At 34.6% G+C, this 27,503-nt stretch overlaps 1 long non-coding RNA gene across 3 annotated transcripts; it reads right to left on the reverse strand.

Moving 5' to 3' along the window:
- Positions 1–9,764: 9,764 nt before the first annotated feature.
- LOC140696590 (uncharacterized) lies at positions 9,765–17,395 on the reverse strand. Of its 3 annotated transcripts, none has more exons than XR_012073082.1 (4): positions 17,287–17,395; positions 13,721–13,807; positions 11,081–11,201; positions 9,765–10,062 (listed from the first exon to the last, which is right to left on the reverse strand). It is a non-coding gene; the product is annotated as an uncharacterized lncRNA (long non-coding RNA). The 3 variants fall into 3 exon arrangements; XR_012073080.1 differs by having other exon boundaries at positions 16,990–17,395; XR_012073081.1 differs by lacking the exon at positions 11,081–11,201 and having other exon boundaries at positions 16,990–17,395.
- Between the last annotated feature and the right edge of the window lie 10,108 nt (positions 17,396–27,503).

Genomic DNA, 27,503 nt, shown 5'->3' on the forward strand with positions numbered 1-27,503 from the left:
GAGCTCAAAGCTAATGTTGCTACCTTACAGGAGTATTTCTTTTCATATATGCATTAAGTAGATAGAGGTTAAGTATGATTATCTTCACTTCCTAATAAGGAAAGTGAAAGACATTGGTTTTGAATGACTTAGTCAAAGTCCCACCATTTATTGCTGAGTTAACTGAATTTACAGTGAGGTTTACAGTGAGAGTGCTCTGCTTTTATCTCACAGAAGAAGAAACTTTAATGGAAGTTTTCTACAAAGTTAAAAAGCAAACATTACAATAAGATACAGTTCCTTTGTAAAAGACTCTCGATGTGTTCTTTCTAACTTAATCTTTTGTTACTAACAATGAAGATTTAGCACTTACGTACCACTTTTAATCCACAAAGCACTTTTTCAACTGTTAACTAATTAAACATCACAAACACCCTGGGAATGAGAAAGAAAGTTATCGTATTAGACTTATATGCTTCCTATAGCATGTATATTAAATACTTTATTTTGAGCTTATCGGAATATTAGTGACCCAGATTAAGAAAATTTCATTTTAAATAATTAATTGCCTTCTTTACACAATGCAGTAAAAAGTGTTATTGAAAGTATTGATTAGATATTCTGAAATTTTCATTTAAACAGAATAATATAGGGGTTGAGGCTCTTAATGTGTATTTAGTGTGACATTGTGATTTGAAAGCATAATAAAGTAAGATGAATTAGATTGTTTTAAATCAACCTTTGAGGGAGGGTAATAAAATCATCAAAATTGTTAATATTTATCAAGCCTCCTCTATGACAGGCATAATGCTCAGCGGTTTACCTTTATCAGCTCATTTAATCCTGGCAACAGCCCTATAATGAAGTATATACAATGATCCCCATTTCACGGATGAAGAGACTGAGAGAAGAGAGGTAAACAAATGAACAAGGTTAGATAGAGAATAGGAAGCCTAATCAGGCAGCCTGGCTCCAGAGTCCATGCTCTTAAACTGTATAGTAGATGATTAAATTCACAGCCAAGTTTTTTAAGAGAAGATTGTAAGTTAAAGGCTCATGGACAGTTATTAAGATACGATTTGTCTAGACCCCTTAGAAGTCTTAAACATGTTTAATTGTGAATATAGAAAATGAGCTAAAGTTCTGGCACCATTACGGATTTAGGGAAAACAATGATTTCATATTTCCAAGATGCATTTTAATGCTCAATAATTATTTTAAATGCACATATATTAAAAATATTCCCTGCCACTAACAGCAGTTAAATTTTTGAATTTTTAATTTGTCAATTTGCCTGTTAATAACTTCTAAAACAACTGTTAAACTTAACACTGAGTGGGGGAAAATGCCATATGTAAAATTTCTTCTTTAAATATGTTAAGTACCTAAGGATTTGTGTGTGTGTGCTATAATATAAACTAAGAACGAGTAAAATAAAACCGTTACATTAGGACGGAACCAAAAATCTAACCATGGTCAACACAGATCATTTAAAATATTATAGTAAATTCAGTGGTTATTTGATAGGCCTTCTCCATGCACATGGTATCTACTGACTTTCTGCTGTGACTCTTTGGCAAGGAAAAAGAAAAACATTTATGTACATTTGAGTATATTAGTACAAATATCTTGATCTAGAATCTTACCTAAAATTGAGTATAGTAGTAGAAATATCTTGATAGAAAAGGTAATACTCGTTTACTATGATTTAGTGTGCCAAGATACATGATTTAACATCTAGGTTGAATCAAAGTATAGTATCATCCTGTGATAATTTGTTTTTATTTTTTTGTGGATTAGATTTATACTTTAGCTCAAACAACAACCTTGAGTATCTTGTGCAATTAAAACACTGAAAAAAACCTAAATAATAAATGTAAATTTTATCTCTGTCACCAGTGTTATATAACAGTGGCTCTATTATATCATCAGGATTTTAAAAGCCAGCTTTGAAAAAGCTATGGAATTCTCACCTCCTTGTTGAACCAACACAGAGCAAGTACTCAAGGCTGTTTTCCATTTCTTTTTTTTTTTTTTTTTCTTCTCTCACCATAACTACCCCCCGTCCCTTACCCTGCTCCTCCAAAGGGTAGGAGGCTCAGTCCTAAGAAGCTATGTATGGTCGGAGACATTAGAAAGTAACTCAAATTTTAAAAAACATCTTAACTGTTACATCACTCACTAGGGAGACATATGCATCACACCTTTTTGCTACTTCTTCCCCTCCTGTTAACAATTCCATCACTTTGTCTGAACTCCTGAAAGTGTAAACATACCCTCATGCAAGTTATATACAACAAAATTAGTCATGGAGCATATAAGTCAACCTTATCAGTGATATTTCAAAATGCTTATTTAATTAATTATTAGCCCTCCACTTTGAATAACTCATTTCCTTTGCTTCACCAGAAGGACAACTATTGTTAAAGGTATATGTCAAGATAAGAATGATAAAATTTAGTTATGATTAGAGTGCATAGAAAATTATGAAGACATTTTTACATTTACCTTCAAGAGAAGAAAGTTTTTCTTTCACTTTCTCTTTATTTCTGAACTACAACTTCAGGAATGGGAAACCTTATACCTGATATATGTGTTATGTAAGGCTGATGGAGATAATGCCACTCACAAGCTCTTATAAATCTTAAGCAAAAACTCTCTAACTCAAGATATGGAGCCTCACCATCAAACAAATCTTCCAGTTTAGGAGTCAATCATTTTGATAAAAGCACCAAGTTCAGTGATGTTAAAAGAAAGTTTCAATAAAAAGAGGAAAATGTGACAAAACAGCAGGGCACACTATATTCTAACTTGTCTCACTGGGGAATTAATGTGCTGCAATGTTTGATCACAATCTAGTTGTTAAGTGAAATGATTGTGTGACAAATGAGCCTAACATAAGTGTCACAAGGACCATCCAGATAGTGAGGGGATGTTTCATGCCTAAAAAGGACAATGTTCTGTATAAATAGTGCCATGGTAGGAAAAAGTGCTTTTAATAATGTTTATTATTTTTTTGGTTATGAAAGTAGTAGTTTCCTATGTGTGCCTACATAGTTGAGATTATATTATGTATAGAATCATAACATGCATTATACATGTATGTAGGTACATAGAATATTTTTGTCCTGCTTTTTTTCATCTAGCATTACATCTTACATTGTATTTTCTTAAGAAAGTGTTCTGAAAGTGTAATTAAGGGATCCTTATTCTGCCACACACCCAAAGTCAAAAGGAAAGAAAAGAAATTGTGAAAAACAGGCAGCCAGCTGAATGTGCCAGGGTGCTAAAGCAGAACTTTCATTTATTAAAAAAAAATTTTTAAACCCTATCATTATTATTGTTCACTTGAGCTCCTCACAAGGTGGATAAATAAGGTCGTGGCATGTAGGTACACTCTTCTTTCTGTTGCAGGTAACAGAAACCCAACTCAAGCCGCTTTAAACAGTGTTCAAGAAACTGACATCCAGAGGCAGCTCGGACTTCAGGTAAGACTGAATTTAGCAGCTTCATGGGTTTTACCAGGGAGCCAATTTGTCTCCGTCTCCACCTTTCCGTTCCTTGTTATTGATTTTATTCTCCAGCTCCCCACTTTTGCCCCAGTGACTCCATCCACAGCAACTGCAAAGTTGACATTTCATATCATGCCAGCCAAGAAGAGAAAGACTCCAACAGTTGAATACACATTTTTGGTTCAGGATCTTTCTGGACCAGATTTTGGATCCCATGCCTAACTCTGAGCCAATCACACAGCCCACAGGGTTGTGATACTGACAAGCCAAACCCCAGTCCAGGGCTGAAAATACGGAGAGTCCTACCTACCAAATTTTGGGCTACGAATCTTCCTCTGAAGACAGAATGTGAATGAATATTGCCATACAAAACGAAACAAAAAATAATATAGTGAAATATTTATCCTATACCAGCCTATTATGGTTCCACTGTGGTTGGCTCAGATCACACCTTCCTTGATCCATAGTCCTCACAAAAAATATATGTGTAAGAAATGTGAAAAATTAGTAGATGATGCATATGTGAACAACAAAGATAACTGAAAGTACTTGGATTCCTTAGCCCAAGGAAAGGAAATTTTAAATCGAATCCAAAAGATTCCATAAAAATATTTGTAAAAAAATATATAATCTACGTATCACTTCACCATGACTTAGAGTGGCAGAACTAGCGAATTAGCCTGGCCTTTTGTCCAAACATTCTGTCACTCACAATAATAACAACTACAACAAGGACTGACTTCTGTTGGCCACTTATTATGTGCCAGACAGTGTGCTAAGAGCTTTGTATTCATGTTTTCATTTGGGTTTCACAACTCTGTTGGGTGACAACTATTACTATCCTCATGTTAAAGATGAGGAAATGAAGTTGACATTCTTCTTCTCCAAGGTCAAAGACGAAGTATAAAGCCTGAGTATAAGTGTGAATTTTTTCAACTTCATCAATGCCATTTGCCAATAATAGAGACACTCAGATGGCTTTATAAATGAACAACAAAAAATAGACTGCCCATCAGTTAGGGTTCGATCAGGCAGGCAGAACCAATATGAGTGACAGAGAACAAGGAAGTCACAACTATAGATATTAGCCTTATGCAGTCAAGGATGTCTGCTGCCTCTAAGCCTGGTGCTGCGCCTGAGCATCAGGGGCCAGGAAGAGAAGATGGACATGAAGTAGGGCAACCAACCAAGGACAAACTGGAACCTGCAAGGAAAAACTGGAAGTTCACCTGATCAGTCTCTGCCTCCAGTCCCAGTGACTTGGGCAACTTTGAGATAAGCCAGCATCCTCTGCTATAGAGCTGTACATGCCCGTGGCCCAGGATTCCCAGAAGCTGCAGGAGTTTAATGGGAGGTGGAGGTGCTGTGGGCCCAGCAGTTTCCCCTTGTCAATGGCAGATCTGTGACAATACGCACAAAGTCCAACAGTGCCTGCCCTGCAGCAATCCTCAGAGCCTACAAATGGCTGTCCTTTGGTGAAAAATCTTGCCCAAATTTCTCTAGTGGCAACCCTAACCTGGAACCGCAGGGGAAGGAATGTGGGGAAATTGACATGGTAAAAGCCATCATGCCATGTTGTACTTTTACTGTGAATTATCTAAAAGTTGTGTTAAAAATAAGAACGTATGAAATAAAATGATTTGTTAGAACTTTCAAGGGTTCTAGAGTGGAAAATACTGAGAGATATCAGAGGGTTAGTGTCCAAAACTTCCTCTCATGCAGTAACAGATAGTGAGTTTATTTCTTTAACCCTGACATTTCATACTGAAAAAGCCATAACATTTAGTATTTTTTCAGTCATAACGTCGCTCTGATATAGCCTATTTTGGTTGCAAGAACTCAAAGTAGGTTAAGGAAAAGAGAGGGCATTTATTGACTCATATACCTGGAAATATAAGGATGATTCTCACTTCAGACATGGCTAAATTCATAGATGCAGATAATATCATTAGAGTTTATTCAATGTCTCTCAGCTATGCTAGTCTCTGCTTCTCTTTGTGTGTAAGGTTCATATTTTCCTATTCTAAATGGACTATCTCCACACATCAGAAAACCAAAGTTCCCAGTATTTCCAAGTATGCATCTTTACATCTTGAGATGCAAAAAATAAATAAGCCATTTCTCTCCCAAGACACACACACACACACACACACACACACACACACACACACCCAGAAAGATTCCAAATTGCCTTGTGTGGGTCATATGCCCACTACTAGCACTAAACATTGTAAGACAGAAGGATAAACACCATGATTGAACAGGCTTGGGTTTCCTGCCCACTCCTGCAGCAGACAGGACACCGGGACTGTCGTTTCCACCAAAAACCCTAGACTGAAGGAGGAGCCACTCCTGAAATGATACGGGGTTCTAGCCAGATTGAAATGGTATTTAGTGCAAAAGTACTTTAAATCAAAGAACTGTAATGTCGTTATTAATTGAGAGCGGGAAGGAGTTGAAGTTTCTGCTATTATTCTTTTCCCTTTTCTAGAAAACATGGCAGTGACATAAAAAAGCACCTTTATCTATTCTCCAATAACAGACAAACTGTAGGGGAAAAAAAAGCCCAGCACATATTGGCAATAGAACTAAATGCAGTTTTCCATAGATAGCACTGGTCTGTTGCTACCTCAATTTAAAATACATTAAAAAAAATTGCCGCCAGATGAACTTTATGGTCAGCTTTAGCTCTGAGAGAAATAAATCTAACATCCAACAGATATCCTGGAATGGTTTGTCTTTGCCTTTGCTAAATAAATAAAAAAAATACATTTTTTATTTAAAAATAATGGTGCATGTAGCTGTTACCCATTGGTCATTTACAGCTTATATTTTTTAATATCAAAAAAAAATTTGTGAAAATGGAGAGGTTTCCTAATAATGAGGAATGACCTCTAATTGAAATGGATTTTACTTTCAGGTGCATTAGTAAAAGTAATTTTTATAACATGGCTCAAAATTGTCATTTTTTTTTAATGGCTTTGTTTCCAGACAGAATGTGAATCCAAAAGTGATAACATTGAAACTGGTTCACAACTAAAAGTACTGAAGGATTTCTTCACTCCCTATTCCTTCACTCTGATTTTGAGCCCACTGTATTGTCAGGCACTGAGCTTAGCACTAAGGATACGAAAAAGAGTGATACGTCCTTGCCCTCAAGAAGATCCCAGTGGAGCAGAGGAAAGCTCAAGAAACACAGACAGTGCTGTGAACCATTCATGTCCAGACAGCTGTGACAGCACAGAGGAATGAACACTTAATTTTGCTTGGAGGATCAGAGAAAGCCTTTTAGATGAAGAAGATCTTGATGGAAAAACGGTAATTTTCTAATTATAGGCCCTAGAAAATAGTATTCCAGGAAGAAAGGCAGGACCCACTGTTATAGGACCTTGTGGATCAACTGTGACAGTGGGAAGAAGTGCCCAAGAAGCTGACAGGAGGTGAGAGCAGTCAGAATGGGATGGAAATAGTATGTCATGCCAAGGAGTTTAGAAAGATAGCTCTGGAAGCAGGAGAAAAGGGTGATGAGAAAGGAGAAAGACTGATTCCACAGAGACCTTGCAGAGGTTACAGAGAAACCTGACATAGGGCTAAATTAGACACTCTGCAAAGTTCAAACGGAAATTAGTAGCTAAGGATTGAATGAAGGAGCTAAGGAAGAGGGAGGAATCAAAATACCTTTCTTGTATCCAGTTTAGGAGACTTAAGTGGAGATACTATGAAAGATATTAGAGGAAATAGACAAAACAGGGGTGGAGGGCAGGGAGAGAGAACAGAGCTGTGATTGCCTGTGCTACCACACATTAATTTTGTGCTTTAGTACAATAGCTACAAAAATAGTCTATTTTACCCATGGTATGTTATCCTTTGGTATCATTTGATTAACTCCCCCCTTAAATGTCACACAAGTGTTATTAAATAACAGCATGGACCAAGCCATCTGTTTCTACATCCCCAGTACTATATGAGGGGTATAACATTTGAGTAGCAGCAATCTCACGTATGTTTAGAATTCTGTCTTCATGAGTCTGTTATGGATTCTTCTGGAAAAAAAATATACCATCTCCATGTGACTGCACAATATTTTGAGGCAAAAAAAACTTTTTTCTGACCTCAACTAGTGATCTCTTTATAAAAGCCAAGAACTAATTCAGTTCATTTCTTAACCTTTACTTTTCATGTGGAGATATTTTCATCTGTAGGGAATATAAATGTCAGACCTTTCCAAATGATATCTTTTGGTTTAATTTGCAAAACTCGAGGACTATAGCTTCTTAAGAATTAAGAGTAAACTATTCACCAGAAACAATAATAGCTACTGGTTGTTGAATATATGTAGCATTTTTCAATGATGTTCTCAGAAACTCCCTTACTACCATATTATAAAACTTTCACGGTGATCTTAGATAAGGCATTAAAACAAATTATAAGAAAGGTAGCTGAGTTTTGTTCACATCACATGTCGGGGTGGAGGGAGGTTGGGTGTCTAGTTGTATTTCACACTGAGTCTTTTTCATTTACTTTTCTAAATGCATTCAAAAGTTGTTAAAGTTTCTTTTATAAAATATGATTGATTGTTACAGTGACAGTAATTGCATTTTAGCAAAAGTAACCATTATAGTAATTTTCTTCAAGGAAGAGAAATCTAACTAACTAAAGTACCTAGTTACTTCCTAACATATTAACTTTGAAATTTTTTAACATAAAAATACTCAATAAGGGAAGTACAAATTGAAGAACATAAAATGGCATGCAATATTTATAAAACTACTTCCATGAGGTGATTCTCAATTTTATGTAGCTGTTGATTACAAATTAAGTGAAACAAAATACAGGAAAAACTAAAATTTCTGTAGTGGGCTAATTAAACTAAGTCATCGTCTGAAGCCTTTTAAAAATGACTCTCAGATAGCATTTATTTTCATTTCTAAACTACAGAAGGTAATGATTTTTTGAAACCAAGATTTATTCATATCATGCCCTTAGAAGATTGAATCAAAGAATACATGAAGATAGTATGATTACAAAGAAAAGAGAAAAAACTATACATGTGCATAGACAGGGTACTGCTGTATATAGTAACAACTTGTACATGTTAAGTCACAAATGAAACAGCATTAGCATTTAATTTCATGTATTCCGCTGCACACCTGAATACTAATTAGAAACTAAAATAGGAAATGTGTGGTACTGCATGTATTGATAAAATCTCAGTCCCGTATTCTTCAGACACCAGCAATTTAACATGAATTGCATACTGGAAAAAGCTACTTTATCATCTTTACGGTTTCCTTTCTCAAATTCATTTTCATTATTACTGAAAGCAGTATACTAATTTCAAAATCAATCAAAGGTGACTGAAATGTTGGCTAAATCTGAAATTGCGTTTTCTAATATTTATTGTTAAAAATGTATAGATGATAACTGCAGAGTATAAAGCAGAAGCCTCAAATTCAGTATGCAAATAGATGGGCAGTAATTCAAGGTAACCTAAGTCAACTGAGTTAACTAAAATTTTTCATTGTTGGGGGCCACAGAGGACGCTGGTGTTTTGTTTCTGCCCCTCCTTAGCCCTGTTTTTGAAATGGCCCCTGAGAAAAAAGGGATTTGTTTTGAAGGCTGAGACAGAAGAAAAAGAGTTTAAACTTCATGATTTTTCCCTGGCTGCCTCTATTCATCTCGCTCCATCTCCGTTGCTTTGCTAGCCTCTATATTTAAATTGGCGCTTGCACTACCATTGATTTATTTTGGAGTTATTCTCATAGAAGAGAATTTTATTCACAAAGCCATATTTCTTTGAGTTAATACTTTACTTTATTTTTCCACTATTCCCCATAGATTACAGATCCTCTCCCATTTGTTTGTACCATTTTGCCCATCATTTGCATCTATAATACAAGTTAGTTCTTATTATGTATGGCAAGGAATGCAGTGGGTGAAATTGTGGATTGTGTGTGTGTGTGTGTATGTGTGTGTGTGTGTGAATGCCTGTGTCTATTTGCTTTTGAGTTGTAGTCTAAAATAAGGATTCAATATAAAATTGATGACAGGAGTCTTTCATCTAAGTCTTCTTTCCTTAAAGCCTGGCTGGTGTCTCATTTATTAACAGAATACAAAGGTAAAAGTTAATTACAAAATAATTACACTAGTGGACATCAAAATAAGATGATTCAAAAAGAAGGACTTAATAAATATCTGTTAAGAAAGTCATAGGGACTGTATCAGTTAGAATGCTTCTAGTTGCAAACAACAGAAAAACCAACTCAAACTTACTTAAACAATAAAGGGAATTTATTGGCTCAAATAACCAATACTTCAAAGGATGGGAGAGATTTGGGTGCAAATGCCCAGAGTTCCAAATGATTTGGCTGCAGTTGTCTGGTTCTTCCTTCTTTGCTTATTGGCTCTGCCCATAGGCTAGCTTCTTTCTAGACTACAAAATTTCAGCTCACGACAACCAGGGTCCTTTCCCATTTACATCTCCCAAGAGAGGGCATGTTCTCCCCCAGCCAAAGAATAAAAGTCTTGAGCTTCATTCTGACTGGCCCAATTTGGGCCACTTTTGAATCACCTGTAGTGGCAAGAAGGAAAGATGTATTGGTTTAGACCAACCAAGGCACACTCCTGATACAACTAGGTTTTTTTTAATATTGAAATGCTTCTAAACCAGATGATAATAGCCAATGCTCTGAGTCTTCCTGAGTGTTCTTCACTGCATCAGCCTAGAATCTCCCCAACCTCTCTTTGTCTAGCAACTAAAATGTTAGCATCTGGGAATCAGGAACTCATTTGGACTCTGCTGTAGCCATGCAACAGGCATCTCTTCTGTTTGGTTGGATCCTGCCCTGATTGTTAAACATTTGAATATATTCCTAGCCTGCAGCTGAAGGCAGGATCAATCCCACTGTATTCGCTTCTGAGGGCTGCCATAACACATGTACCGCAAAAGGGGGGGCTTAAAACAATAAAAGTTTATTCTCTCATCATTCTACAGGCTGAATCTCCAAAATCAAGGTGTTTGCTGAGCCATGCTCCCTCCAAAGGCTGTAGGAAAGAATCCCTCCTTCCCCTTCTAGCTTCTGGTGGTTGCCGCAGTCCTCGAGGACCTCGGCACTTAGTGCTTTGTTCTGTCATTCTCAAGACATGGCTTTCATTTCTGGTCTAAGATGGCTTTTGCAGCTCTCACCAGTGTGGCTGCTTTCTGCTCACATACCATTGGCCAGATCCTAAAATAAACGCTCAAACATAGGAACAAAAGTAGCTGAGAAACGTAGTCTTCACCTGGGCAACCCTGTGCTCACCTTAATGTTGAGAGTATTATTACTAAAGAAAGAAGGAAAAAAATCAATATTAGGGGACAGTTAGCTGCCCTTGACAAAAGCTACATGCACTTAAGAGAAAGTAATGGATATTTGCAAATGATTGGCATATTCTTAATAGATCATGAAGTTTGTTCTAAGATCATTTTCAAGATAATTGTACACATCTTTAATATTGTAATTTTGTGTTATGTTTTCTTTAGGCTATATCTTACTAACTCTAATTATGCATTTGACCTAAATATGCTCACCAGATGTCTATAGTCTTACATTAATCAGTCATAAAATAGTAGAGAGTGCCTTCCTTTGCCCTTCTGTTAGCTATGTGAAGAAACCTGGGCTTGGCTCTGCCTCTGTTCTTCTCTAAGTCTTCTTTTCTCTGAAAGATGCACTATGTTTGAAAACCGCTATGTTTGAGAAATAGTCCAGAAAAGAGAAAGAAAGAGGTTAAAAGGTCATAGCACACCCCAGACACAAAACAATGTTCTTGGAGAGCATTTGCAAGTAGGTACCTGAAATTTTTCAAAACCACATTAATAAAAGAATGAATGACTTTTGCATATTGAAACTTCAAGTATGTTAACAAATCAGAAGGCCTATAGAACAAGACAACACACTTTCTAACACTCCTAAGGTCTCTACATAAACAGATTCTAAAGGGACATTTATATAAGTAATTCATACTTGGAGGCAAAAGAAGCTCCCTATTGAGAAGAGTATTCCAACTGCCATCATCTCTCAACATACACAGAATAGTGACTTAAGATGTCAGTTCTTATGTTATTTGATCTGAAGTTGCACTGGTTTTGCTTCAGAAATGACACCTCAGAGAAAACTAAAATTTATATAAAACTTCTTTTGAACTTTAAAAGCATTTTATATCTTGGCTTTTAAAGACAATTTTGTAGAGAGAGATAAAATATTGAGATTCAAACATACCAGAAACAAGGCAATAAAGTTGAATTTGTAAGACCAAGTCAGTATTTCAGTACCAACAGGTACAAATTTACACATTCACAATCTTTGGTTTCTCTACTGTACATCTTTTATATTCATTAACACACTGCTAAATATGATTGTGTATATTTTTTTCTAAGAGAAACATGGCACAACTTGTGATGTACCTCAAAGGAGAAGACTCATCAACACACCAAATTTCATATCATTATAGCTAGCAGAACTAAGACTTTGGTGATAGCTGCAGCTCTCCAGAGACTAGCACTAAAAGGTGCTAATATCCTAGGAAACACTTAAAGCCGACTTAAAGTTGTCTCTATCTAATTTAAGATTGTACACTGTATATAGGGAAAAAAGTTGACAAGAATTCAGCAAGCAGAAATCTGTGTCTCCTAGCAAAAGACAGTTGGACAACTTGTCTAAAAGATAGCAAGATACTACTCAAAAGTCAAACATTTGCTTCTCCATTTCCTAGTGAAAATTATTTTCTGTCATCAGATCCCATATGTGTTATTATTAAAAATTACATGACCATCGCTAAATGGCTGAGTTCACCTACATATCTGAGCTAGCATATTAAACAAAGAAAACAGGCTTGGCCACAAAGTCAATGAAAGTCAAATAAAAGGCCAAACCAAACAGATGAGACACCATGCCCTGAAGATCAACAGAGGAGGTCATTGTTAGGTGAGGGGGGTTTAGTAACTTCAGCAGGGAGGATTTGCTGTGCCCATCACAAACAAAGCAACTCATTTAAGCTACTTAAACAGAAATCCTACTGCAAGACTGATGGGCAGTTAGTTGCACTAAACTATATTTCATTAGATTCAAACTCCATCAAACCTTATACAGATATCCTAAAGACATCTTTGAAATTTTTGGCAATAACAATGGTAATAATAAATAGGTAGTTTTGTATTAGTTAATTCTTTTTAAATAGAGAATGCTATTGAAGTGTAAGATGTGATGACAATTATGATGACACAGATTAAGATAATGATGAATTATTTGTTTTAAAACAACCCTCATTCCAGTATATCCCTCCTAAAATGATTCTACAGCTTTTGAACCCTGGGCATTTCCTGGTCTGGTGTAGAGTATCAGTGAGTCCATAATATGACTGTATTTTGTCCTTCCTGAGATTTGTCAAAAGGAACTTCCATCCACTAAACTGAAAAACATAATTTCTTCTCCTCCACAGCATCCATTAGGATTCTTCCTGCTAGGAATTATAATTATATACCTAGAAAACTAATGAGACCAAACCAAAAAGCTATTTAGCAAAGTAGTGGGGCACAAAATTAATATACAAGAAACAACAAATGGCATGAATATATAATGGAATCAAGTACTCATTTAAAAAAAAGGGAAAAAAAGGAAAAGAAGATCAAAATTTACAGTAATAAACTTAATAAGAAGTGTTAAAACACTAGTGAAGGACCTACAAAAAATGAGAAGGAAAGGTGTGCTTAGTTGGTAAACACCAAAAAGACGTCAGTCAATTCTTTCTGAGTTGATTTATAATTTCAACATGAGCTCAATAAGAAAAATATTAACAGTTGGGTTTTTGAAACAAGGCAAAGTGATCATAAAGTTTATATAGAAAAATAATTAACCAAAAATAGGCAGGGAAACTGAAAGGAAAAAGGCAGTGAGGCCAAATTAGCAGGATCAGATACTAAGACATAAAAATCTAAAACAGTGTGGTACTGGTTTATCATTAGACAAAGTGGTCAATAGAATATTATACAAAGTCCAGAAGTAATTCCATATGCATACTACAATTCAATATATAAAAAATGCAGCATTTCAAATCTATGGGGAAAAGATAATCTGTGGGGAAAAGATAAACACTTCAGTAAGTGGAGGTAGATTATCTGGGGGTGGGAGAGAAGATACACCATATTGTAGTAAAACCAGGATAAATTTCAAATGATTCAAAGATAAACATACCAAATAATGAGAGCATATAAGTATTAGAAGAAGTCACAGGAACTCCTTTTTAGTATTTCAGTAGAGAAGGTCTTTAAGACTCAAAATCTAGAATCCATGAAAGAAAATAATAAATTTAACAACATATAAAACTGTAAACAAAGTCAAAATATAAATGACAAACTGAGAAACTCATATCATACACAAATACTAATCTTAACATATAAACAACTGCTAGAAACAAATAAAAAGACCATCCATATCATAGAAAAATAAGCAGAAATATATATATGTGTGTGTACACACACACACACACACACACACATACATATACAAGTAATAGAAAGAAAACCCAAATGGCTTGTAAACATAAGTAGATGATCAAGTCCACTTATAATAAAAGAAGTACATATTAAAACTGTACTGATACATCACTTTTCAGATTGGCAATAGTCTAAGAGCTTGATAATACATGTTACTGCTTATAGGAAAATAGGCCCTCTCATACATTAGGGAGAGTTGAAATTGATACAGTTCTAATGGAAGAAAATTTTGCAAGGTTTATGAAACCTGCATATACCCATTGACTCACAATTGTACTTTTTGGAATTTATCCTGCAGATATATTTGCCCACACATGAAATGACATTATGTATAATGCTATCCAAGAATGTATTACTTGAAATAAAAATCTGGAAACAATTCACATACTCATTAATAGGAGACTGGTTAAAAAGTCCTTGAACGTTTACAAAGTACTATACAGTGGCTTAAAAAATGTGATCTCTCTATTATTGATTATTAAGATTAAGATTTATTAAATGCAAAAAATGTAATAGATAAAACAGGGTATGCTATGTGCTACTTTTTGTAAAAAGATGTGTAAAGAAACTGCAAGAGCATATAAGAAAATAATAACTGATTATGGCACTCTGTGGGTGTGTGGGTGTGCATGTGTATGTAAGAGAACTACACAAATGGTGGTTAAGGTGAGAGCAAAACTTTTCACTCTATTTCATTTTTCACTCTTTTTACATTTTTTGAAAAATTTAAACTATGTAAACATATGACATTTTAGGGCATAAGGTGGGGGGAGACTGTAATACCCAAGAGGAGCTGTTCTTTTAGGCCTCTAGTCACAAGCAGTCCATTTGCTGCTGGGGAGAGTAGGAAGTCAATTAAAACTATCTTCTAGTATAACTGAAAAATTGTGCTCTACACTGAAATTTGACACAACATTGTAAAATGACTATAACTCAATAAAAAAATGTTCAAAACAAAAAACTATCTTCTAGCAAAAAATAAACAAATGGGACTACACTAAACTAGAAACCTCTTATATAGCAAAAGAAACCATCAACAAAACAAAAAGGCAACCTATTGAATGGGAGAAGATATTTGCAAATGATGTATCCTATAAGGGGTTGATATCTAAAATATACAAAGAACTCATACAACTCAGTATCAAAAAACAAAACCCAATTAAAAATGGGTAAAGAACCTGAATAGACACTTTTCCAAAGACAACACACAGAAGGTCAACAGACACATGAAAGATACTCAACATCACTAATAATCAGGGAAATGCAGATCAAAACTACAATGAGATGCCACTTCACACCAGTCAGAATCGCTATTGTCAAAAAGACAATAAATAACAATTGTTGGGGAGGATGTGGAGAAGAGAGAACCCTCATGCACCATTGGTGGGAATGTAAGTTAGTGTGGCCTCTATGGAAAACGGTATTGAAGTTCTTCAAAAAATTAAAAATAGAGCAACCATTTGATCCAGCAGTTCCACTTCTGAGTATTTAACTGAAAACACTAATTTAAAGAGATATGTCATCCTATGTTCATTGCAATGTTATTTACAATAACCAAGATATGGAAACCACCTAAGTGTCCACCAGTAGATGAATGGATAAGGAAGATGTGGTATATATATAATAGAATGTTATCCATCCATAAAAAAGGAAGAATTCATGTGATTTGTGACAACTTGAATGGACCTGGAAGGTATCATGCTAAGTGAAGTAACTCAGACAAACTAAGACAAATACTATATAATTTTACTTATATGTGGAGTCTAAGAATTTTTTTTAATTAAAAATGAAGGAACAAACAAAACAAAACAGAAACAGAGTCACAGATACAGAGCAAAACCCAATGGTTGACAGAGGAGAGGGAGCAAGGGATGGGTGAAATTGGTGAAAGAAATTAAGAGCTACAAACTTCCAGTCATAAGATAAATAAGTTATGGAGATGTAATGTACAGCATAGGAAATATAGTCAATGACATTATAATAACTTTATATGAAGACAGATGGTTATTAGACTTATCATGGTGATCATTTTGTAGCATATAAAAAGACAGAATCACTCTGTTGTACACCTGAAACTAATATATTACATGTCAGTTAGATTCAATAAAAAACAAACCAAAAAAACCTACCAAATCAATAAGTAAATAAAACTATCTTCTTCATTGCCCATGGACTCTTTCTACTAAAAAGTACACTGTTAAAGCCACACTTCGGAAAGAGAACCAAGTAGAATACATTTTTTACTTATTTTTCTTCCTTTACCTTTACGAAAGGGAATTATGCCCAAATACAAATATGTTATCCTTTAAATCTTTCTCTTCTTTTTAATTTTTTTTTAAAACATACTGAAAAAAAACCCAACTATTCAGTACTTTTCTTGTCTTGGTCTGTCCAGGCTGCTATAGCAAAATACCACAGACTTGGTAGCTTGTAAACAACATGAATTTATTTTTCGTAGTTCTGGAGGCTGAAAGTCCAAGATTAGGGTGCCTGCCTGGTTCGTCGGGGGTCCTCTTTCAGATCGCAGATTTCTCATTATATTCTCACATGGGGGAAGGTCTAGGGATCTCTCTGGAACCTCTTTTATAAAGGTAAAATCCCATTCATGAGGGCTCCATCCTCATCACTTAAGAGCTTCCAGAGGGCCCACTTCCTAATACAGTCACCTTTGGGGGTTAGGGTTTTAACGTATTAATTTTGGGGGGTGGGGACACATACATTAAGACCATAGCATTCTTCATAACATAGTTTATGCCTTTTAAATCTTACTTTGTAAGCTAAATTTTCTCTACTTTTGTTGACTTTGTCATTAATCTTTGGAACTCCTCCATTTTGTCCACAGAATTTTAAAGTTTTCTGATCCAGATGGATACACCGTTTTAGTACAAGTCTGTCAAAGGAAAGCCATAGTGGGAAAACTATCTTTCAAACTGAATTTATGGCAATTTCTTTGTACTTAAACCTCACCTTATATTTGTCACCTCTGATTTCACATCCTGTTTTCAGACTAACATTTTACCAGCTTTCAAGGTCATTTCTCTCTGGGCTCTAGGACATTAGCACACCATATAATTTAGCTCCCTATGAGTCTTACGATATGCTCTGAATTCTTTCATCCAGGAGGTCAATAAAGATATGAAAAAAAAAACTATCCTCATGGCAGGTTTCCACTAATTATCATTTGATTCACTGTTACCGTGTGATTCACTGGAAATACAGCAATGGCTAACTACTCTTTGTAACTTTGTCAACTTCTTCCATTACCTAGAGGTGGTATAAACCAGACCGTACTACTTCAGCTCTTTGAAAGCAGATGCTGCAGCTGTTAATATTTCCTCATAAATAGATATCCCCAGATCCTAACCTGCCTAGATTGAAACTGATTCAGTCTTTTGTCCAGAGGTTTCACTGAAGAATACAATGTAGGGTAACTATGACAACACTAGTGTGATGAAAGAGAAGTAAACTCCAGCAATCTAGAATTCCCTTTAGGCATTTTTTCAAGGGAGAATTTGTAAGACATTTTATGTTGCAACTTGCCTTATATGGTAAAGAGAATATGAAAGAGACATTCCTGGAATTAAAAGAACTGTATTCAATTGTTTTTTCTTAGTCTCTTCTCACTTTTTTCCCCTCTGTGCTTTAGTTTGGTTTCAGGGCTGGATTTAGAATAAAAAGCAGATTGGACATGGGGAATAATAATCTTTGAGAAAGTAATTTTGATACAATAGAGTAATGAAAAATATTTCCTTTAAAAATAACTATGATAATTGTAGAAGTGGGGTGATGGATGCCTGAGAGTTCAACCTAACAGTCCTCTACTTTGGTATATTTTCAACATTTTCCATAACAAAGAATTAAAATAAGTAAACATTAAAGTACAGTCTCAATCTTTTTTCCTGTGGTGCATCTTATCAGCTATTCTCTTAATTACCCTTGGCATCATCTCCCAAATTGGATCTATGTCTAGAGAGAGAGAGAGATTAAAGTATAATTGAGGTAAAATGTGCTATTATTTTACTATGTTTGTTTAATAATATGATGAAAAAAGTCAGGAGATAATAGCCAAGTAGTAAGTGGTCATCCCTGAGGGCTGGAAGCTGGAGGCCACTCAGGTGGATCATTGATGTTATTTGCATATGTTTAGAGAGGAGAGCAGAACATAGCATGGATTACACAAGGGTGCTGTGTGAGGAAATAAGGTTTTAAAGAAACTCTGGGTCCAGGTGGTAAAGAATATGAGAAAATGAGGTGAAGAACAAACTCAGGAAGGGCTGATAATGAAAAGCTGAGCTCAGGGAATCTCTGCATATTATCATATAACCAGAATAAAAGAAAGAAGGTTGATCGTGGGATTTCTGTGGGTTTAATACCAGTGACCCTGGACAGGCTCTGGGTCATCTGAACACTCAGATGCCTACAAGGACTGCAGTTTTAACCTGAAACTGATCCAGGCGGAAAAGAACCTTGCACCTTCAAGGACATAGTTTTCCAAGAAGGTTTATCTGCCCTCAGCTTGAGAATAGGGGTAGACTGAACTGGAAAGAAAAGGCAGTGATTTCAAGGGTTCGGACTCAAGGAGAGAGCAGCAGCAATTGAAAGAACTGAGATAGCTTAGGAGAGATGGTTTGCTGTTTTCAGGCTGTACTGAGCTACTGAAGCATATATACCAGTAACTCATTTCCTCTATCTATAGTTTTTTTTTCCTGAAATTGCCCAAAAGGATAGCAATATCAGTTGTGGAATTGAACAGATTGTGTATACCGTATTTTGGTAGATGTAATGGGAAATGTATGCTCCAAAGAGGGAAAGGGTATTGGCTGTAGAGAGCTATTTGGGGGAGAATTCTCTCCCCTCACCTTGAATCTTTAAATGATTGAGGAGGTAGGTTTTTTGTTCAAACTGAGGGGCAGAGAAAATCCAGCTAAAGTTGCTTTCTGTTTGGGATCTGAGAATGGCATTTGAAACTTAATTGCAAAAGCATAAATAAATTTCTCAAGCCCCTTATTCTCTTTATAAGTAGCACTTTCTCACTTGGGTGCTAGTCTTCATTTGCCTGAAAAGCAAATTAAGGCTTTCTAGGAGCTATCCACAAATGCATAGCAGCTTTGTAGGTCCTGCTTTATTTATTACTCCCATTTGTGATTTCAGAATTTATGTTGAGAACATAACTTATTAAACTAGCCAAAGATGAAAAGTTAGCTGGCATGCCTATTACTTAAGAAAAAACGATGAATTCAAAGTCATCTTCACAAATCTAATGACCTTTATGGGGGACAAATGCAGATTAAATCATGTAAATAAAAGAAATAGATGTTAGAAATTTACATAAACATGGCAGAATATTATCTAGTAATAATATATTAGAAACAGTAAAAACAATAACAAAACCTTTATATCGATCACTGACCAGGTCTTAATCAGAGTACTGTTTTCTAGGATAAAGCTTCATAGCATAGATAAAGTGACAAGACAAGGATCTTTTCTCTTTGACAGGGAGTTCAACCAGTATGTGAATGTTTAGTAAATGACAGGAGGAAAACCTAAAGGAAGTAAGGAAAAGATCATTAATGTGAGTCTAGGTCTTACTATTCCTCAAATATCTAGAAAGGAATCATAGATTGCGGTCAGTCATTCTACATTTGAGTAGAAGGCAGAAAAAGAGCAGGCTGCAGACATAGAGACTTAGTACAATCATAGGACAACTTCCTTATAAAAAGTATGTGATACTGTAATGCTTGAGCATTGTGAAATCTCATCAAAAGATATGCTGCAGTTGGATGACAAATACTCTAGTATCTCACAGAGAGAGTTAAAAGAGAAAGTTTAAAATTTTGTCTACTCCTAGAATCCTGGGATTACCTACAGAATCAAGGATTAATATCATCCTTTAAGAATGATTTAGTAGAGAATTCTAAAACTTTGGGCACCCGTCTAATTTTGATAAATTGGTAACTAGCAATATTCTAAAGAAAATGTAAGTGTGATAATAATCTAATAATAAAACACATAAAGTATCAATCTTGACTCTATTGTTCACAGTCTTACTCTACATTTGAGTCCACTCATTTGAAAACTGTAACATTTGACCTCCAACTTCAGGCGTTGTATGGATAAGATAATGTATGTGAAAACAATTTAAGGACTATAGAGCATTGCAGACATACACACTTCTGTTATTAGTAGTAACAGTAATGTTAGAAACAAATCATTCCTAAATCTCAATGGCACATACATGAATCTCTTAACTATGAATATGAAACCTTTTACTCCTTGCATAAAACTCTGCAAGGGAATATATATCCACGAATTAAAGAAGGGCCTTGAGGTTAACCATTTACTTTTATTTGTTTTTTAAGTTTTTTATGAGAATATACACTCATAAAATAAAGTTCACAAAGTGTATAGCTCAAAGAATTTTAGTAAATGAATACACCTGTGTAACCACCATCCAAGTCAAGAAATAGAACATTACCAATATCCTAGGACATTTCCTCATGCCTCATTCTAGTTAGCTATCCCAAAGATAACTACTGTTCTGACTTTCATCACTATAGACTTGTTTTAACTGTTCTGGAAGTTCACATAAATGAAACCATACAGTATGTACTTTTTGTGTCTGGCTTCTTTGGCTCAACCTTATTTCTGTAAGAGTCATAAATGTGGTTGCATGAAGCAGTTGTTAATTATTTTTATTGCTGTATATTATTTCACTTTAAGAAAATACCAAAACAGAAGTGCTTCTGGAATGGCACTCTAAAAATCTTCTCTTCTATAAAAGCAATGAGAACACTATTAAAAATTCTCAAAATCAACTTTTTCAGACCTCTGGAAATAAACTAAAGACTTGCATCAATATGAAGAGTATTTATTCAAGAAAAGCAATTGAATTTTGGTAAAAACATTTATGAGCTTTGTGACATTTTAACTTGCCCTGTTTTGATTGCCCTCTCTCCAGATCCATGGTAGCCTTGAAAATCAGCGGCCTCACACAATAGTAGCAATGAATATCACCATAGTAGACACTGAAAGGGAGCAGAATGGGTTTGGAGCTTCCTAAGAGTCCTCAGTCAGTTGTCACTATTTGACCTATGTGGAAGCTTTCTGGAAGAGCCCCATTCATCAGGCTTATCTTTATTTTACCTGACCCACAGTTTGCTCAGTGAGGAAATCCCTATCCCCAGGGCATTGTAAAAAAACATTCAGCAGCAATTGTTTGACATCACAGTTGTTGAAAACAGAGATATCAGTTGAGACAAATAAGCAGCTTGCCAAAAAACTTAAAAGGGAAATCTGGAAAATGAGATGTCCAGAGTGGGCTTTGAAAAGCTCGTCGGATATTCTTGGGGATCTAAAAGGCACAGGCACGTGCAGGGCTGTGTTCATGCCCCAGAAAGACAAGGAAGACCCTATTTTCTCACCTCTAGCACAACTCAAGGCCCTGTGCAAACAGGAAGTGAAGGCCAAGGCAGACTTATAAAGTGCCAGAGCATTGAAGGCATGCCTCAACACAAACACACAGAGCCTCTTGGAAAAATCTTCAACACATTGTTTCAAGGCATTTAAGGAAATCATCCTGGGAAAGTGACTGAACGAAATATAACAAAGTAAACAGCAACAACAATAAACTAATTTATGGATTCTAATTTATGGAGTTACCACATTATATTATATAAAACTCCAGGTTTTAACAAAAACAAAACAAATTACAAGACTTGCTAAGACAGGAAAGTATGGCCCCTTTACAGGGTGAAAAAGCAGTTAATAGAAACTATCTCTGAGAAATCTCAGATGTTATCTAACTAGGCAAAGAATTTAAATCAGCTGCCATAAACATGTTTAAAGAACTAAAAGAAAAATCGTAGCTAAAGGATTAATGTATGAGAAAGATGACTCATCAGATAGAAAATATCAACAAAGAGATAGGATACACACACACACACACACACACACACACATATAATATGCCAAATAGATACTTCAGAGTTGAAAAATACAATAATCAAAATGAAAATTTCAGCAGAGGGGCTCAAGACCAGATGTGAGCTGGTAGAAGAATGGGCAAACTTGAAGATAGCAGGGTAGAGATTGTCTAGTCTGAGAAACAAATTTGTTTTTAAATGAAGAAAAATGAACAGAGCCTCAGAGATCTGTGGAAAACCATCAAAATTACCAACATATGCACAGTGGGAGTCTCAGAAGAAGAGAGAAAGAAGGAGACACAAAGAATACTTAAAGAAACCATGACCAAACCTTTCTCAAATTTGATGCAAAATACTAATTTATAGATCCAGGAAGCTCAACAAACCCAAAGTGTGATAAACATAAAGATATTTACCCCTTTACATAGACAAATCATAGTCAAACTGTCAAAACACAAAAAATAAAGTTGTATTTTTGTTTTCACACTTTTATTCCCCTATGTGAACTAAAAGGTAGATGCATAAATTATAAAAAACATTGATGGACTTTAAGATCTAAAAATATAATTTGTATGACAATAATAGCACAAACATTTGGGTGAGAAAGGGAGGTATAGTGGAACAAAGTTTTTGTGCATTATTGAAATTAAGTGGGTATTAATCTGAAGTAGATTGTTCTAAGTTAGCATGTTAATTGTAATCCCCACAGCAACCACGAAAAGAAAAAAACTCAGAATAATATAATAGAAAAAATAATAAGAGAATTAAAATAGTACACTAGAAAATATCTAATACATTCCCACCAGCAGTGTGGGAGGATTCCCTTTTCTTCACACCCTTTCCAGCATTTATCATTCATGGACTTTTGAATGATGACCATTCTGACTGGTGTGAGGTGATACCTCATTATAGTTTTGATTTGCATTTCTCTGATAATTAGTGATACTGAGCATTTTTTCATGTGCCTATTGGCCATTTGTATGTCTTCACTGGAGAAGTTTGTTTAGGTCTTCTGCCCATTTTTGGATTGGGTTGTTTGTTTTTTTGTTATTAAGTTGTATGAGCTGTTTATATATTCTGGAAATTCTTATTCAGCCACATCATTTGCAAATATTTTCTCCCATTCCATGGGTTTTTGTTTTGTTTTACTTATGGTTTTCTTTGCTATGCAAAAGCTTTTAAGTTGAATTAGGTACCATTTATTTATTTTTGCTCTTATTTCTATTCCCTGGGGAGACTGACCCAGGAGAACATTGCTAAGATTTATGTCAGAGAATATTTTGCCTATGTTTTCTTCTAGGAGGTTTATCATATCTTGTCTTATATTTAAGTCTTCAAGCCATTTTGAGTTTATTTTTGTGTGTGGTGTGAGAGAATGTTCTAACTTCATTGATTTACATGCTGCTGTCCAGTTTTCCCAACACCACTTGCTGAAGAGACTGTCTTTTCTCCATTGTATATTCTTGCCTCCTTTGTTGAAGATTAATTGACCATAGGTCTGTGGGTTTATTTCTGGGTCCTCTATTCTGTTTGATTGATCCATTTGTCTGTTTTTATTGCCAATACCACACTGTTTTGATTACTGTAGCTTTATAGTATTTTCTGAAGCCTGGAAGGGTTATTCCTCCAGCTTCATTCTTTTTCTTCAATATTGATTTGGCAATTCTGGGTCTTTTGTGATTCCGTATAAATTTTAGGATTGTTTGTTCTAGTTCTTTGAATAATGTCCATGAATGATAAATGCTGGAGAGGGTGTGGAGAGAAGGGAATCTTCCTACACTGCTGGTGGGAATGTAGTTTGGTGCAGACATTATGGAAAACAGTATGGAGATTCCTCAAAAAACTAAAAATAGACTTACCATATGATCCAGCAATCTCACTCCTGGGTATATATCTGGAGGGAACTCCAGTTTGAAAAGATACATGCACCTCAATGATCATAGCAGCACTATACAATAGCCAAGACATGGAAGCAACCTACATGTCCATTGACAGATGGATGGATAAAGAAGTTGTGGTAAATTTACACAACGGACTACTACTCAGCCATGAAAAAGAATAAAATAATGCCATTTGCAGCAACATGAATGGACCTAGAGATCGTTATTCTAAGTGAAGTAAGCCAGAAAAAGAAAGAAAAATACCATATGATATCACTCATATGTAGAATCTAAAAAAGAAAAAGAAAACAAAAAAGGATACTAGGAACTCATTTACAAAACAGAAAGAGACTCACAGGCATAGTAAACAATCTTATGATTACCAGGGAAAGTGAGTGGAAAGGGATAAATTGGAAGTTTGAGATTAGCCACTATATATAAAAATAGATTTTTAAAAAAGTTTCTTCTGTATAACACAGGGAACAATATTCAATACCATTAATGAAAAAGAATATGAAAATGAATATATGTATGTATATGCAAGACTGGGACATTGTGCTGTACACCAGAAAATGACACATTGTAACTGACTGTACTTCAACAAAAAATAGAGAAAATATCTAACACAAAAGAAGTAAGACATATAGAACACAAATAACAAAATGGTAAATGTGAATCCTACCTTACCAGTAATTATATTAAATGTGAGTGAATTAAGCATTTGAACCAAGACAGAGATAGGCAAAAGGATTTTTATACACTGATCCAAGTATATGCTGTCTATAAAAGACACATGGTAAATTCAAAGAACAAAGAGATTGAAAGTAAAAGAATAGGAAAAAAAATCTCTTTGGTTATTGTAACCAAACATACCTAGTAATCAAAAGAAACCTAGAGTGGCTATACTAATATCACACAAAATAGATTTTAAGACACAAATGATTACCAGAAACAAAGAAGTGCATTTTATAATAATAAGTGGGTCAGTCTATCAGAATGGCATAACAATTTAAAATACATATGCACCTAGCAGCAGAACTCCAAAATGCATGAGGTAAAAGCTTTTGGACTTAAAGAAAGAAATAGGCAAGTCAAAAACAATAGTTTAATACATCAATACCCTACTTTCAATAATAAATAGAACAAAAAAGAGAAAAGATCAACAAGAAAATTGAAAAGTGCAAATGACAGTATAAGACAACTACATCTAAAATACATCTGTAGAACTCTCCACCCAACAACAGCAGAATTCTCATTCTTCTCAAGTGCACATAGAATAATTCTCTAGGGTAGACCATATGTTAGGCGATAAAACCAGCCACAATAAATTTAAAATGATTGAAATCACACATTATATGTTCTTTGGCCACAATGTAATAATATTAAAAATTAATTAATAGAAGGAAATTTGAGAAACTCACAATTATGTGAAAATCAAACAACATATTCCTAAATAACAAATGGATCAAAAAATCACAAGGAAAATTTGAATATATTTTGAAATGAATGAAAATAAAAACACAGCATACTAGAACTTATGGCATACAGTGAAAGAAGTGCTAGGAGAAATATTGAAGTTATAAATCCCTCGATTAAAAAAGGAGAAATATCTCAAATAAATGACCTAATCTTCCAACTTAAGAAATGAGAAAAAGAAGAGCAAACTAAATCCAAAGCAAGTAGGAAGGAAAAACAGAGATTAGAAGGGAAATAAAATAGGGAACATAAAAATAGAGAAAAAAAAAACAAAACTAAAGGTTGATTCTTTGAAAATATCAACAAAATTGGCAATCCTTTAGATTGATCAAAAGAAAAAGTAAAGAAAGAAGACTCAAATTACAAAATTAGAAATGAAAAATGGGCCATCAGTACAAATCTTACAGAAATAGGAAAGATTATAATGAATACTATGAGTGCTGTATGCTAACAAATTAGAAACCAAGATGAAACAGATGAAATACTAGAAAGACACAAACTACTGAAACTTTTATCTCTGTAATATCTTTCTTTACATATGTAAGACTTTATTATTAGTTAAGGTATGTTCAAATTTGAATTTATAATCTTATTGATTCCTTTATCATTATGAAACACTTTTTCTCTAGTAATCCTTTCTGCCCCACAGTTTGCTTTGCCTAATACGAGTATAGCTATACTGTTTTCTTTCAGTTATAAATTTCATGTTGTATTTTTCATAACTGTTACTTTAAACCTTTAAAAGTTCTTATATTTAAGGTGTATCTCTTATAAGCAGCATACGGTTAGTTATTGTTCTTCTGTCCACTTTGACCATCTTTTTAATTTAATTGGACCATTAATCCAATTAATTAAGTGTAATTATTGCTATATTTGGATTTAAATCTAACTTCTTACTGTATGTTTCCTATTACTCTTCTTTTGGATAACCAAGTGTTTATTATTCCACTTGTCTCATATATTATATTGTTAGTGGTATATTTATTATTTTATTGGCTATCAGAAATAAGAGATTCCAACACTCATTCTTTGCTTATTACAGTCTACTTTAAATTAGTACATTTACACCTCTTTGATAATGCTTTTTGTGTTGTTATGTATTTTAATCCTGCATATATTTTAAACCCCATAATGCATTACTACTTTTATTTATATTTAGATTTACTAATTTACTCGTCTGTGTATTGTTAATTTTTTCCTACAGTTCCCTGTTTAAAGCTGAAAAAAATTCCTTTAGACTTTCTTTTTGTGTAGGTCTATTAGCAACACATTTTCTCTGCCTTTGTTTGTTAGAAAATGTACTTCACATTTTTTATGATGGATATTTTTATGAGTAGAGAATTCTTGATTGGTAATTAGGTTCTTTCAGAACTTTAAAAATGACATTCCATTGTCATCTGGATTTCATAGTTTCTATTGAAAAGTCAGACTTAACTCTTATTTGTGCTCTTTTGAAAGTAATGTATATTTTTTTCTCTATTTTCAACATTTCCTTTTTATCCTTGATTTTTGAATGTTTGATTCCTTGTATTTCTCCTGCATGTGGTTTGTGGAACTTCTTGAATTTATGACTTTCATCAATTTTGTAAAAGTATTTGCCAATTTGAAATACTGCCTTTGTTCAATTCATGTTCTTCTATCCTTCTGGGATTCCAATTACAGGTATATCAGACTTTTAAACTCTTTTCCACATAGCTCCTATTTTCTCTTCTGTATTTTCCATCTCTTTTAATCTCTATACTTAAATTTGAATATTTTCAACAGCCTTCTCTCGTAGTTCACTATTCTCACTGATGTGCCTAATCCACTATAAATCCATCTTTTAACTTGTTTCAGTTCTTATAATTTCTAGTTCTAGCATTTCTATTTGGTCCTTTTTGTATGTACTTGGTAACTTTTTAAATTGAATGCTGAACATTGTGTTTGAAAAATTGCAAAGACTCTACATGAAGCTGTCTTTTTCCAGAAAGGATTTAATCTACTTCAGTCATATAATGTATATACTTGTCACATTACTTTAGTTGATGCTGGATTTCAGACTTTTTAGCCTCATCAATTTCCCATTTGTTCTTAAAGCATAGCTTTTAATTTTTAAGGAGTAGGGCCCTCTTTTGAAATCCCAGGGTGTTTACTCGGGCTCTTGCACCTTGATGGTGTCTAAATTTTCATCTGTCTTCCAAGGTTTCCAAGCAAGACTGCTAGA

Source organism: Vicugna pacos, chromosome 5, assembly GCF_048564905.1.
Source record: "Vicugna pacos chromosome 5, VicPac4, whole genome shotgun sequence".
In the NCBI taxonomy this organism is placed as follows: domain Eukaryota; kingdom Metazoa; phylum Chordata; class Mammalia; order Artiodactyla; family Camelidae; genus Vicugna; species Vicugna pacos.